Source organism: Nansenia antarctica (assembly GCF_963989245.1).
Source record: "Nansenia antarctica genome assembly, chromosome: 18".
In the NCBI taxonomy this organism is placed as follows: Eukaryota; Metazoa; Chordata; class Actinopteri; order Argentiniformes; family Microstomatidae; genus Nansenia; species Nansenia antarctica.
This window is the reverse complement of record NC_137691.1, coordinates 343143-357959: the sequence shown is the minus strand read 5'-3', so window position 1 is coordinate 357959 and position 14817 is coordinate 343143. Positions and strand designations below refer to the sequence as shown.

At 47.3% G+C, this 14817-nt stretch overlaps 1 pseudogene across 1 annotated transcript in view; it reads left to right on the top strand.

The window, feature by feature from the left end:
• Nucleotides 1-772: 772 nt before the first annotated feature.
• The window catches only part of LOC308173431 (contactin-4-like), a 64054-nt pseudogene continuing 50009 nt past the window's right edge, over nt 773-14817 (top strand). Inside the window, exon 1 of the transcript in view lies at nt 773-827. The product of the transcript in view is annotated as a contactin-4-like (transcript). The remainder of the gene's footprint in view (nt 828-14817) is intronic.

The following is a 14817-nucleotide window of genomic DNA, read 5'->3' as shown; positions in this document are numbered from 1 at the left end:
TAATATGACAGGCTGAGTTTTGGAGGTGGGGAAGTGGTAATGTAATGAGGTTATGTGCCGACACGCTTAATTCTGAAACAAACGCGGTTGATTGACAGTTTAATTTAGCCGAGGCTGAGGGAGAGGCTGCGGAGAGGCGGTTTACAGGCGGCTCCTTGATTACATTTGGAAATTGTTACTTTTGGGACAATTTGTCCTGTTCCTTTTCCCAGACTTCATATTTTCCGTGACCTGACTTTTTAAACGGTGTTTAAAATAATACCTCTGATGTAAACGACAAGGGCGTCGCCGTTCTGAGCAGTTAGCAGTGATTGCTTCTGAAGATGAGGCTTGAAGTTGTTCCAGTAGGAACTGAAGAAAACAGCCGTGTCATTGTGCATATTGACCCAGGAGCAGGGACCTCTGCCACAGCTTCATACAGCACGACCTTGGTCTGATGTGCAGTGTAAGGCAGCATGGTGTACCGTAGTACACTCTGCTGTGAAGGTTGATATTTTGAGTATAATATTGTAGTACGTCAACAGAGATGCAAGGAGAGTCACTGTGTGTATTGTTGAACAAACGTGCTGTCGAGATGAGAGCATCTTCCCATGATGCTAATAATAACAACTTGTTTTTAGCTCATTATTTCAATATTCTCTTTCTACCTGTCTCTTTCTACCTGTCTCTTTCTACCTGTCTCTTTCTACAGATCGAAGACCCAGAAAGGTACAAAAGGGATTCCATACGTTCTGATTGGATGTGAGTCTACTTTGACCCCACACAACTGAAGATGATGTTGCTATGGAAACTGCTTGTCCTGCCGTCACTCCTGGGGTGCCTCGCAGGTAACATATCTTATTAAGAACTTTGGGTGCACACAGGAGCTCTCCCTGTGAAGTTTGTGTTCGTATTCATATTTGTATTTAGGGCAGGCAGCGGTATGAAAAGCATATATTAGAATGGGGCTAATGCAAATACTCCTGACGCAGTCAACCACAAATCCTTTTTTTCCATCAAGATACAACTAATGAGGTTGTAAAGTGGATTCGAGTCAGATAGGGATTGTTACAGTAAATAAGTATTGAAGTATTGAAACGGCGGCTCTCAGCAAAGGTTGACTGCAGTTAGCTTATTGTTCATGAATATGAATCAGGAGGTCGGGTTGCAGATAATATCTGAAACGAAACTTAAGATGAAAATACTAAATTGAATGCATTGATTGCACGAGAGTGTGAGATTTCATCAGAAGAGGAAAAAGTGACAATGACCTTGGTTCTGTGGTAAACTAATACGACCGCGTCCACACGGCGTGTAACTAGAGGAGAATTTATGGCGGTAGAGTGTAAAAACCCAGACGATGATGCAAATTAAAATAAAAGCTTCAAATGGATGCTTTTAGCATGTGACAACGAAGCGTTGTTAATTAACGCTATCTGTTTTCGCTAGCGTCTCCTGCGGAACACGGCTTAGTGAAAAACAAGGGGGTTGGAGGGCGTGTGAGGGAGAGGTCAGGGGTTGTTGCTGCTGTCGGTCGTTGCCGCGGGTGACAGGGTGACGTTCATTACAGGTTCACACGCGACTGCTGACCTCAGACAAACAGTGAACACCTTCCAGTCCTAGCGATTGCGTTCTGCCGTCGCCTACACCGAATGAAGACATCAGAAGGAAGTAAATGTTTACAGGTTAAAAGATAATCATGATCTTAGAATGATAAGGTTCTATCTCCGTCTAGGGTAGTTCAGAGATATTGAGCGTCAATGTTTTTACATTCCATTATGTTTTGTGAGATGGAACCTTTGTATTTTATGAATTACTAACTCAAATTTTAAAATAAAAAAATAACACCACACAGGCATTAATAAACACCTAATGGATCAGATTATGTAAAAAACTAAATTTTGACAAAAATTCAGATTGAAACTTATAATTCTAACGTCACGTAATGTAAAAATAATAATAAAGGTAGCCCACCCAACAGCTGCATTACTGACAGGGAATGTTCTAGTTTTTAATTTAATTGGATTAATTCCTACATCAGGCGTATTAGAGTCGCGATCAGAGGCTTCGTTATCGGCCTCCTCTCTGAACCCGGTCACGACCGTCCGCGGGGCTTTGAAACAAATCCTAACGGGTTTGGAAACTCGTCTAATTTAAAGTGGTTTCTTGTTCTCTGTCTTTTTCAAGTTGCGGCGAAAGAAGAAACAGTTAGGGTTTCTAACTCTAATTGCCGTACAGAGGCGGGGGTATGATGGGGGGGGGGGGGGGGGGGGGGGGTAGGACTTAACCTGGAGTGGAGGGGGTTTCTGAAACCTCCTGTCATTCATCTTACAGTAGAGCTGAATTACAGCTTCATTATACCGACGCTGCCCGCCTCACCCAGGGGCTCTCCAGCATTGATCACATTTTGATGGAGAGCTTTAATTTGTCTCTCTTACAAATTGGTGGGGTCACCGGGGAACATCAGTTGGATTTCTCAGAGTGTTTAATCAGGAGGCATTATCCTAATCAAGATGAAGGGACGGCCGTATTGACGAAGCAGAGCCCTGGTAAAGCCTCCCACTCGTTACTCTGCTGCAGCAGAACCTCTCTCATCTACAGACCCTCTCACATCTACACATCTCACATCTACACATCTCACAATCTACACATCTCACATCTCACATCTACACATCTACACATCTACACATCTACACATCTCACATCTACACATCTCACATCTACAGACCATCTCACATCTACACATCTCACATCTACACATCTCACATCTACACATCTCACATCTACACATCTCACATCTACACATCTCACATCTCACATCTACACATCTCACATCTACACACCTCACATCTACACATCTCACATCTCACATCTACACACCTCACATCTTCACATCTACACATCTCACATCTACACATCTCACATCTCACATCTACACATCTCACATCTACACATCTCACATCTACACATCTCACATCTACACATCTCACATCTACACATCTCACATCTACACATCTCACATCTACACATCTCACATCTCACATCTCACATCTACACATCTCACATCTACACATCTCACATCTCACATCTATACATCTCACATCTACACATCTCACATCTACACATCTCACATCTACACATCTCACATCTACATCCTCATCTCACATCTACAGCCTCATCTCACCAGACATGGTTGGGATCTGACTCTTGTGTGTGTGAGAGGGAGAGCCTGAATACTTAATATGGCCGATAGTCAATATGGCCGATACTAGGCTGGGCGGCTGTGTCTCAGGAGGTAGAGCCGGCGTCTAATGATCGCAAGGTTGGCAGATCGGCGGTTCGAGTCGAGCCCCGGCTGGCCACATGTCGAAGTGTCCTTGGGCAAGACACTGAACCCCCAAATTGCTCCCAGTGAGCGGGCCGGCGCCTTGCATGGCAGCTTGCCGCCATTGGTGTGTGAATGGGTGTGTGAATGGGTGAATGAGAGGCCGTTGTAAAGCGCTTTGGAATAAGGCGCTATATAAGTGCAGTACATTTACTCAATCTGGCCTATAGTCAATATGGCCGATAGTCAATATGACCTATACTCAATATGACCTATAGTCAATATGACCTATATATCAATATGACCTATACTCAATATGACCTATAGTCAATATGACCTATACTCAATATGACCTATACTCAATATGACCTATAGTCAATATGACCTATAGTCAATATGCTTGCTGCAGAGCCAGGGAATGTTACTCTTGAGTAAGATGTAATAACAAGATGTAACATCTTACAGTCAGATGTAATAAAAGCGATTCTGATAATAAAAGCGATCCGAGTTTTTCAGACAACAAACATCTAGACAGACAAGCTCACACAAGCTCAAGGACAAACAACTACATCAAATAACACCGACAAGCGGTTGTGGTTGTGTTAACTGTGTGGAACCGCTGCACGGTACGCATGGCTGCTGAACATCTCAACACGGCCATGCGACATGCGGTTAGCGCTGGTGCTAACTGACCAGCGCGTGACGACCACCAGCGTGTTAAACCTGCTTGTTGCAGCTCTTAACGTCAGGCTGCAGCAGCAGTAACGGTGTCACGATGTCAAGAGAGGTTGGAGTGAAATTAATAACACACTGCTCCTGCCCTTGTCTAGTCTAGAGGTCTAACACATACACTGCATAATGTAATCAGGCAACATATTCCGAAAGGAACAGGCCAGTTTACCTGATAAGTCACTTTTAATAACGCCACTATTACACGAACAGAGGAATGCAAATCTGCCCAAAACGGAATAACATTTGTAAATGCCTTGAATGTATAATTGTGATTTTTGATGTAGAAAACAGTGAACATCTTTGAACGTGTTGCGTTTCTGCTAAGTGGGGGAGAGTCTAAGTCTTACACGTCTGTAGTTATTTCTGTCTGGAAAAAAAAATGTTTTTGACCTCAGTCATCTTGTGTACCGGCACTCAATCCTTCTACGTGATGTGGTGCTGCTCAGGTGGTTGTCTGTCTGTCTGAGGCTTATGAAGCCGCCAGGAAAAGGTCAAGCAATGTTCTGGAAGCCAGCAGAAAGGGAAGGTTAGCCCTGAGCAGGCGAGGAGGAGAGGAAGTCACAGAGAGACCTGCTGCTGGACGTGTCGAGGAGGTGGTAATGATCTGGTGTCCCCTGCTAGGAGTGTTCCTTTGTTCTCTCAGTGTTGGAGACAGACCAGTCCTCCTGCTCTCCCTCCCTCCCTCCCTCCCTCCCGACCGTACGTCACTCTCACCCTCCCTGTTAGTGTCTGATTACCCCGGCGCTCTTTCTCTTCCACCAGGACACGAGCTGAATCCTGATTCTCCGCCGTGTTCCTCCGCGCTTGCTCAGCCATGATGATTGCGCCACGGCCCTTTCTTGTATTTATTCTTCACACATTTAAACCCAGAGCCGTATTAATGGCGCTGTCATACTCCAGCCCCCTCACTACTACTGGGCTGATGTATGGAGGTCTCTCTCTCCGTCCGTCTGTCTCTGAAGCATTTGATTTCCCTCTCCTGAGACGAACGTTGGAGCTCGTGGAGGATAAAAGTCACCCCCCCCCCCTAACCCCCGGGAGGCCAGGGCCGACTTACAAAAAAGTGCCGTATAAGTGAAAAAGAGAGAGAGAGGTCTCCTTGGTTTAAAGGGTGAATAATTTTGTGTGAGCGTGTGAGGTCTGAGGCGGATGACATTCAGAGCTCAGGAGACATTACTGTACTCTGTGCTGAGACAGGGGACATTACTGTAGCTGTAGTGTGAGACAGGGGACATTACTGTAGCTGTACTGAGACAGGGGACATTACTGTAGCTGTACTCTGTACTGAGACAGGGGACATTACTGTAGCTGTACCAGAGTACAGGGGACATTACTGTAGCTGTACTACGGCCTCTCTGTAGGTCCACCTGTTGTTAGAACGGGCGGGCGAGCGGGCGGGCGGGCGGGCGGGCGAGCGGGCGGGCGAGCGGGCGGGCGGGCGGGCGGGCGAGCGAGCCGAAACACGGAACAAAATGTTCTCAGCGAAGGTATTAATGCATCTCTGTTACCTCGCGTAGGTAAAAGCTTCTCTGGCATTTTCTGGATAATTTCCCCACAAAAAGCCTTCTCGTTCTCAACATCCCATAATCACACTTACATGTACACCTACCTGAGGAGGCCACTGGACTGCACTTACATAGCTGTGCCTTTATCCAAAGCACTTAACAACGGCCTCTCATTCCGCCATTCACACACACATTCACACACCAATGGCGGCCAAGCTACCATGCAAGGCGCCGGCCGGCCCCGCTCACTGGGAGCAATTTGGGGTTCAGTGTCTTGCCCAAGGACACTTCGACATGTGGCCAGCCGGGGCTCGAACCGCCGATCTGCCAACCTTGTGATTATTCGACGGCGGCTCTACCTCCTGCGCCACAGTACGTTTGACACGGCTAAAACGCTGGAAGCCACGGTGACTCAAAACGTAACGATTCACTTCGGATTCAAGGTTTGCACTCAAGAGGACGAAAGCAGTTCCTTTTCATATTGTGAAGGACAGACATGCAGTATCCATACGGAGGAAAAAGTAAGATCGCGGGCAAGGTCGTTTTTTTCCGACCAGCTGTTTCTCTCTCTGCACGTGCTTATGTGTAATGTAAAGATCCAGTTCTCTATCACGTATGGACGACTGTCAACAGTCCCCGTGCAGCACGTGTTCTGAACAACCCTCCATAGACAGACAGATTAACCTAACAACGCTTAGCAATCTCCCAGCTGTTGAGATTCACTATTATCTTGTCGTGCTCATCATCTCTTAATATATTTAAAACAAAACAAAAAGAGATTGTGCAAAGGTTCATACTGTTTTTTTCAGGCGACATATTTAACAGCAGGATTCCTCCACAGTCATTTGATGACCAAGTTATTCAAAGCGTGTGAGGCAGAGCCCAGTAGGAGGCATATAGACAAATCCAATTTCCAGAGAGAAAAAAAAAAAGAAAATGTTCTGTCTTCTGTTACATTTTCTGTTCTATCCGTGCTCTCTCTCTCTCTCCGACCTGCTGAGGTTGTTGTGAATACGTATGCTAATGTCCCAGTAAATAGCTTGTTCTTTCTCCAGCTCCCCCTCCGCCCCGATATTGAACAGCTGTGTGAATGGGGTGGATGTTTCAAAGAGTGAGTAGCATAATGCAGGGCTCTCAAGTCTCACGCATTGGGCGTGAGATACACGGGTTGAAATGCGCTGTGTGAACGGGTTGAAATGCGTGTGTCTCACGCCCAATGCGTGAGACTTGAGAGCCCTGATAATGGTGTACGTAGCAGAATGGTGTTGAGAATCAAGGACCCCAATTGAAATAAGCCAGTGGCTTTCTTGGGTTTTTATCCTGTTAGTTGACCTTGTATGTAATATGTACTTTCATGTACCTACTTCTGCAAATCTTCTAATAAAGTTTTCAATCAATCAATCAATCAATACGTAGCATAATGGTGTACGTACCTTTGGCTAGTCGTGATGTTAGAATTATAAGGTTCTATCTCAATTTTTGTCAAAATTGAGTTTTTTACATAATCTGATCCATTAGGTGTTTATTAATGCCTGTGTGGTGTTATTTTTTAAATGTTGAAATGTTTTAGTTAGTAATTAATAAAATACAAAGGTTCCATCTCACAAAACATAATGGAATGTAAAAACGTTGACGCTCAATATCTCTGAACTGCCCTAAACGGAGATAGAACCTTATAATTCTAAACGGAGATAGAACCTTATAATTCTAAACGGAGATAGAACCTTATCATTCTAAACGGAGATAGAACCTTATCATTCTAAACGGAGATAGAACCTTATCATTCTAAACGGAGATAGAACCTTATCATTCTAAACGGAGATAGAACCTTATAGTTCTAAGATCACGTAGTGTCATTATCTTCCTCCTCACGTTAAACTGGGATACAGGAAGCGTTTCATGACCCTCGTCACTTCAGATTGCTGTTGTGTTAACATAGTTGTGTTGTTCTCTATGTACAGTATCTCCTTCATGGTCATCTTACTGGGTGTTTGTGTACTTTGTCTCAATCACAACTCCCATCAGAGAAATCCACATTCACAAACATTTAGATTCCATATCAACATTCCTTAAATTGCTCTTGACTATCTTGACTATGTGAATATCAGAATAATGTGGTTTTAGTTTGGTAAAAAAAAAAAATGGTATTAATAAACTGCATGAATTATCAACGGATAGTGCTTTGGAGGGCACACAAAGTTCACAACCGTGAGTGTTTTAGTCTCTGGTGTGTGTGACACTTAAACATAGTCTCTATATAAGTGACACCTCTATACCTCTATAAACATAGCCTCGTTATAAGTGACACCTCTATACCTCTATAAACATAACACTTCAGGTTCAAAGCTCTACGATTGCACACCAGTATTTATTATTATGACCCCTATGAACATTTCTTTGGCTGCAATTTATACGGGAAGCTAAACAAACGTAAGTTAATTACATGTGCGGCACCTGTGGCATTATCTACAATCTCCTGAGACCAACCCCGGCAGGGTGGGCTGTTATCTGCGTACTGATTGGCCGGTCAGAAGAGAGACCTCTAACATTATTACGCTATTAAACTAATTGATCTCTCCGAAAAAGACAAAGGAAGACAGAGAGAGAGAGAGAAGGAAAAAAAAAATCCTTATATCTGTTAGAGAAAGTAATTTAAGGTGAGATGCCTTTGTCAACTGGCCCTGAAATTGGCCTGCTGTGCTGTGCGCTGCGAGCAGCCGTGAGCTCACGCTAGGAGTGATTGATTTAGTTATTAAAGGGACAGAAGCGTTAGGGTGTGGTCTGTCGTTACGCCAGCGCAGCAAAGCATGGCCTCTCGCCTCTACCCGCTGGACGGAATGACCGCAACGCTCAGAATAGGCAAATTATGAATAGCCATGTAAATAAATCACCACATCGACGGCATGGAAATCGTTTGTCACTGCTGCTGAAATATTATGTAAATACACTTGTGTTGTTTCTGTGTGAGGAGGAGGAGGTTGTCTGTGGGTGTCTGTGGGTGTTTGGGTGACATGTCTGGATGCAGTTTTCATTGCCGTTCGTCTCAAATGAGGCTCATACAGCCGAGCTGCTGCGATCACCATCTGAGGTCTTATGCAGTTAGCCGGTTCTACGTCAAGCTTAGCCGTCTTACACAAGCCAGTCCTACATCAAGCTTAGTATTTTTCTACTTTATCTTCCCTATATTTGTGAACAAGTACTGTCTGAATGAAGTCAAATGTGTAAAGATGCATTTGTTACTCCTCTGCAGAGGATGAATATTATGTCCCCCTGTCCCACTGAACTGGCTGAGTGAATGAGAGAAATGATCCATCCTAATAGCTCAGCTGAAGCATGACAGATATGGGCAGGTTTCTACAATTCCTTGACCTTGAACCCCTTTATGAAGTATTTTATATCGCCTGTTTCCGGAGACGCCGGCTAAGACACCCACTCGGCTCCACAGAGCACAGAGCACAGAGCACAGAGCATGGAGCACAGAGCACAGAGCATGGAGCACAGAGCACAGAGCACATGCAGAGCACAGAGCACAGAGCACAGAGCATGGAGAAACACATCTCAAACATGTTCATGTGCAGCCAGTTCTCCTGCTGTAGGGCCGACACATCTCCTCTGAGGAGAGAGGACGGTGTCTCTAATGACGACGACACAGAGGCTCAGAAAACCAAACTAGGCACCTGGTTTGGCTGTTCTGGAGGTAAATGGTAAACAGACTGACTTATATAGCTATGCCTTATTCCGAAGCGCTTTACAACGGCCTCTCATTCACCCATTCACACACACATTCACACACCAATGGCGAGGTAGGCAAGCTACCACGCAAGGCGCCGGCCCGCTCACTGGCAAGCAATTTGGGGTTCAGTGTCTTTCCCAAGGACACTTCGACACGTGGCCAGCCGGGGCTCGAACCGCCGAGCTGCCGACCTTGTGATCATCAGACGCCGGACGGAGGCTCTACCTCCTGAGACACAGCCGTCCCCTTGGAGGAATGCTCAAGAGGAGCTGGCTGGTTGGACAGCGGGCATGTTTGAGGCTTATAATGAGTAGAAGTTGAACGGAGGCTGAAATTACACGTCGTCGGTTCCCTATGTTTCCCTATGGTTCCCTATGTTTCCCTATGGTTCCCTGTGGTTCCTCCCTGTGTGTTGGACTCCTCCCGGGGCCTCTCAGCCCTGCTGAGCTCAGCGCTGACAATTCATCTGCTGTCACCTGCTATTGGACCACAGATTAGTTGCTCTGTTTTTTTCAGACGGCCTAATGCGTTTCAGTGTTGCCACAACTTTGGCTGGTCAGAAGCAGCCCTAAATATTGCATGGCAGGTGGGAACATGGAGAGGTGGAGAGGATTCGGAAATATATTCTAAGCCCTGTCTCCTACTGCCAGTACAGATCTCACCCCTACTCGGGAAACATCTATTTCGGGTGGAACGTCTTGACTCCGACAGTATCGTCAAAGAGAATAGCTTGTATGTAGCAGCTGGAGCCACAGTGCATTATGGGTGTATCAGTGTGTGTGTGTGTGTGTGTGTGTGTGTGTGTGTGTGTGTGTGTGTGTGTGTGTGAGAGCTGTAAGAGATCATTTATAGTACCGGTAATTCACTTTATCAGGGATTGTTTTCAATATTAGGATTAATATGTTGTTGTTGTTGTTGTTGTGATGCCATTATGGATCCACTCTCCTGGTTTATGAATAAAGCATGTAGGGAGAATATGTCCAGGCAATCCTCTCTCCCCCTGCGCGTTACAGGCCTCCTACCTTGGAGTGGTTTTAAAGTCATCAGCTCCCAAGTTTATGAAAAACTCTCTTTGTTTCCAGTGCTTGAGTTCTACCTTTAGGTCTCTGATGACCCTGCTAACACAGGAGCTGTGAAATAAAGCAATCCGGTCAGTTTTTCGATTCGGGCTGCGTAGTTTCAGAGAACACGCGGTTCTACCAGCGTCACGTCGGGCGCGTCGGAGGGGAGCGGGCGAGTATTGACATCCGTCGTATTAAGTCGGGCGCCGCCGTGTCGAACATTTCCCCTTCGCCGTGTTCACCCGTCCGGGGCGACTCTGAACTCGTTTCCATGGTAATGGTTCTGGACTCCTTGTTTCGTGGGGAACTCTTGTGGGATATTTGGTTTTTTAATTCTATCGCCCCGGGAACCGTGTGGTTTTGGGTTTTTTTCAGCAGAAAACCGCTGGTGGTAAAAAAAAAGAAAAGAAGAAAGTGTGTGTGTGCGTGTGGGGGGGGGAGAGGCGTCAGAGACAGGATGTCCCAGGGGGGGTGAGAGGGTGAACGTAATGGAGGTGAGCGATGGACAGCGTTCAGAGCGGGTTGTTGTGGATAGGGAGGCGCTAATTGGTGCAAATCCTATCAGGTGATCAGACTGACCTTAACCATAGCCCTAACACTGACCCTAATCCTAACCCTAACCCTAACCCTAGCCCTAACCCTAACACTGACCCTAACCCTAACACTGACCCTAGCCCTAACCCTAACACTGACCCTAACCCTAACACTGACCCTAAGCCTAACACTGACCCTAACCCTAACTCTAACACTGACCCTAACCCTAACACTGACCCTAGCCCTAACCCTAACACTAACACTAACCCTAATCCTAACCCTAGCCCTAACCCTAACACTGACCCTAACTCTAACACTGACCCTAACCATAACCCTGTCCCTAGCCCACCAATGAAATATTAGACATGTGGGACCATTGGGCTGTGGGAACACAGGAATGACCCCCCCCCCCTCTGAAAGGCATTGAACATGTACATGGGACCTGGTCCTGGTCAGACTGGGGAGGGCCTGTCAGTCCTGACCACAGTGGTTAGCCTGGTTAGCCTGGTTAGCCTGGGCGGTGGACGGGGTGATGAGTATAAACCCCGTCATCGGTGTCAAGCTGCTGTGACAGACACCATGCTGGGATGTTAGAGAACACCAGCAGAAACCTTCATCCAACTCCCCAGTCCACCCCAGTCCACCCACTGAGATACGGCACATGAAAGCTGGATCTCCATGGCCTGAGGAGGTTCAATCAGTATGTTTTATCAGAACAAAACGCTGTGGGCCTATTTTAAGAGATGGGATAGGAGATACTGCCTACACACACCTACAAGCATTCACACAGAGCCGGAATTAATGTTTCAATGATAGCATCGGATTCACTGCGTTTTATTTCACTTATTCCTAATTAAATGTGGGTGTTCATTAAAGGGGAAGCCAATATTTAGCATGTGAAATCCCGGTTGGAATAAAAAAAAAACGTGAATAAAATCCCTTTAAGCCATCTAAAAAAAATGGGGGCAAATGAACATGTTTTTAATAAACTGAGATATGCGGTTTGCTTATTTGTGGTTAGGATACAAACAACTTGTGGGGGGGTGCGTGAAATTGTCTTTCTGAGATTGAATTAAGACGCCATTAAAGAGCTTAAACGGGCCAGTATGAGTCCAGCCATGTTGATGAACTGATAGGAGGAGATCTCTCACCTGGACATCCATATTGATGATGCCATCTGTGCCGTGTGTCTCTAATGAGAACATTCGCAGAGTGTTTTGTTTTGCATTATGCTTTAACGGTTTAACTGTGTGTATAATAGCTCACATGCATTATTGTGCATCTCGTATTCGAGATGGTGCGGTATTTACTGTAGCGGTGATCTAGTTTATACGACGGGATATTGTTAAAACAATATGGGGGATGAGGGATGGGGAGATGGAGTAATGGAGGGATGGGGGGATGGAGGGGTGGAGGGAGGGGGGGATGGAGAGATGGAGGGATGGAGGGGTGGAGGGATGGAGGGATGGGGGGATGGAGGGATGGAGGGATGGGGGGATGGAGAGATGGAGGGGTGGAGGGAGGGGGGATGGAGGGGTGGAGGGAGAGGGGGATGGAGAGATGGAGGGATGGATGGGGGGATGGAGGGATGGAGGGATGGAGGGATGGGGGGATGGAGGGAGGGGGGGATGGAGAGATGGAGGGGTGGAGGGAGGGGGGTGGGAGGGATGGAGGGATGGAGGGAGGGGGGGATGGAGAGATGGAGGGATGGAGGGGTGGAGGGAGGGGGGGATGGAGGGGTGGAGGGAGGGAGGGAGGGGGTGATGGAGAGATGGAGGGATGGATGGATGGGGGGATGGAGGGATGGAGGGATGGGGGGATGGGGGGATGGAGAGATGGAGGGATGGAGGGATGGAGAGATGGAGGGATGGATGGATGGGGGGATGGAGGGATGGAGGGAGGGGGGGATGGAGAGATGGAGGGAGGGGGGGATGGAGAGATGGAGGGATGGGTGAGCATCGGCCTCTGTCATTCCAGTGGCTGAGCAGTGATCCGCCTCTGGTGTGGCTGCTGGTACCAGGCCAGCTGAGAGAGAGAGAGAGGGGGCTTCTGGGTAGCTGTGTCCTGCTGGACCCCCCGACCCTCACAGCTGTCCTCTGTTCATTACTATGTGTTGATTAGGACCAGAGCAGTGTGTGACGTCCCTGTGGTGCTGGAGAGAGACAGCCAGGGAGGGAGGGAGGGACAGCCAGGGGGGGAGGGAGGGACAGCCAGGGGGGGGGGGGGGACAGCCAGGGAGGGAGGGAGGGACAGCCAGGGAGGGAGGGAGGGACAGCCAGGGAGGGAGGGAGGGAGGGACAGCCAGGGAGGGAGGGAGGGAGGGACAGCCAGGGAGGGAGGGAGGGAGGGACAGCCAGGGTGAAATTCTGGATCAGAGTTTTTCATTTAATTTCATTTTAATTTTCTAGCTCTTTATTTATTTCAACTCGGGGACAAACTGAGGGAGAGCCTCATTTTCGGTGTGGCCGAGTGTCCAGGATAGACAAATAAACACATAAACATACAGTATATAGTTCAACAACAAATAAAAAACACAATAAGAGCACAACAATAACAATAACAGTAATACATGTAACACATTTCAACAAGGATCATCGTCGTCGCCTTGAACTGACCAATAGAAGGGAGAGAGTCGTCATAGCCAGATCTTATTGGTCTCTTCAAAGGCCCCCGGCCCCTCCCACTGAGCCCTACCTCTCTGTTTTGCGTGTTGACGTGTAGTAGGGGTAGGGTGGGGTAGTGTGGGTAGGGTGTCCTGATTGTTGTTTGGATGGAGGGGTAGGGCGATGTGGTAGGGCGATGTGGTAGGGCTACGTGGCTTCCAAAGAGTTTTTTCAGAGGCACACTCCAAACGGAGTGTCATGTGAAATCTCCCAGAATGCCTTGCAAGTCATCGGCAAGATTAGTGGCACAAGCAACAACAACAAAAAACACAAATAATTGTCTTTGTTAATAAAGATACAGGGAAGATGTCAACCGCTAATCCTTGTAACTCTGTTTTCAAGGGGCAAGCCGAGAAGCGAGTGGCACTCTAAAACGAGGGGTAGGGGGGTAGGGGGGGGGGGGGGAACTAGAAATGGGACTGGGTCAATATTAGGTCACAGATCTGTGCTCAAACCAGAGCAATCAATTGAATATGTCTCTAATAATGTCTCCTGCTTATTTCTAGTTATTTCTGGACTTCCTCCTTTGACTGTAAAATAATATCCCTCAAAACGATTGACTGTCAAAATGTTCTTTCCTCCCAAGCTAGTCGTGTTTCTGCCAGCTAGTCATGTTTCGCGCGCTAGCTAGTCCATTAGGGAGCCTTCATTAGCTCAGATATCTTGTTGATGACAGTATTAGTGAGCAGCTCAGCTCTCTCTCTGTCAGAGACATCTAATGCTGCCGTGTCTCTGTGGCGGGGAGCCTCGCCGCTCCAGGTGCACGGCGCTCTCACCTCTCTCTCTCTCTCTCACCTGCCTCCCCTCTCACCTGCCCCCCCTCCTCTGGAGAAGCAATTATTCTTTGTGTGGCGATGATGAAGGAGGGGGGTGGCTCCCCCGACGGTCACATGATGAAGGAGGGGGGGGCTCCCCCGACGGCCACACCGTAGAGCCCTGAGCTAATTGGCGATGTTAGCGATTCAGACCAGATGCAAAGAGTTCTCCTCTCTCTCTCTCTGCTCTCTCTCTCTCTCTCTCTCTCCCTCTCTCTCTCTCTCTCTCTCTCTCTCTCTCTCTGTTCACTCTCTCTCTCTCTCCCTCTCTCTCTCTCTCTCTCTCTCTCTGTTCTCTCTCTCTCTGTTCTCTCTCCTCCTCTCCGCCAAGCGCTTCGCTTTCTTTCTACCGCGCTTTCCGTTTTGCTTCGTCAACACTTCGTCAATTTCTTTTGATATGCATATCAATAAATGTTTTATTCATCCAATTTAGGAAATTAGCACTTTAACCCCCCCGCCCCCCCCCCCCA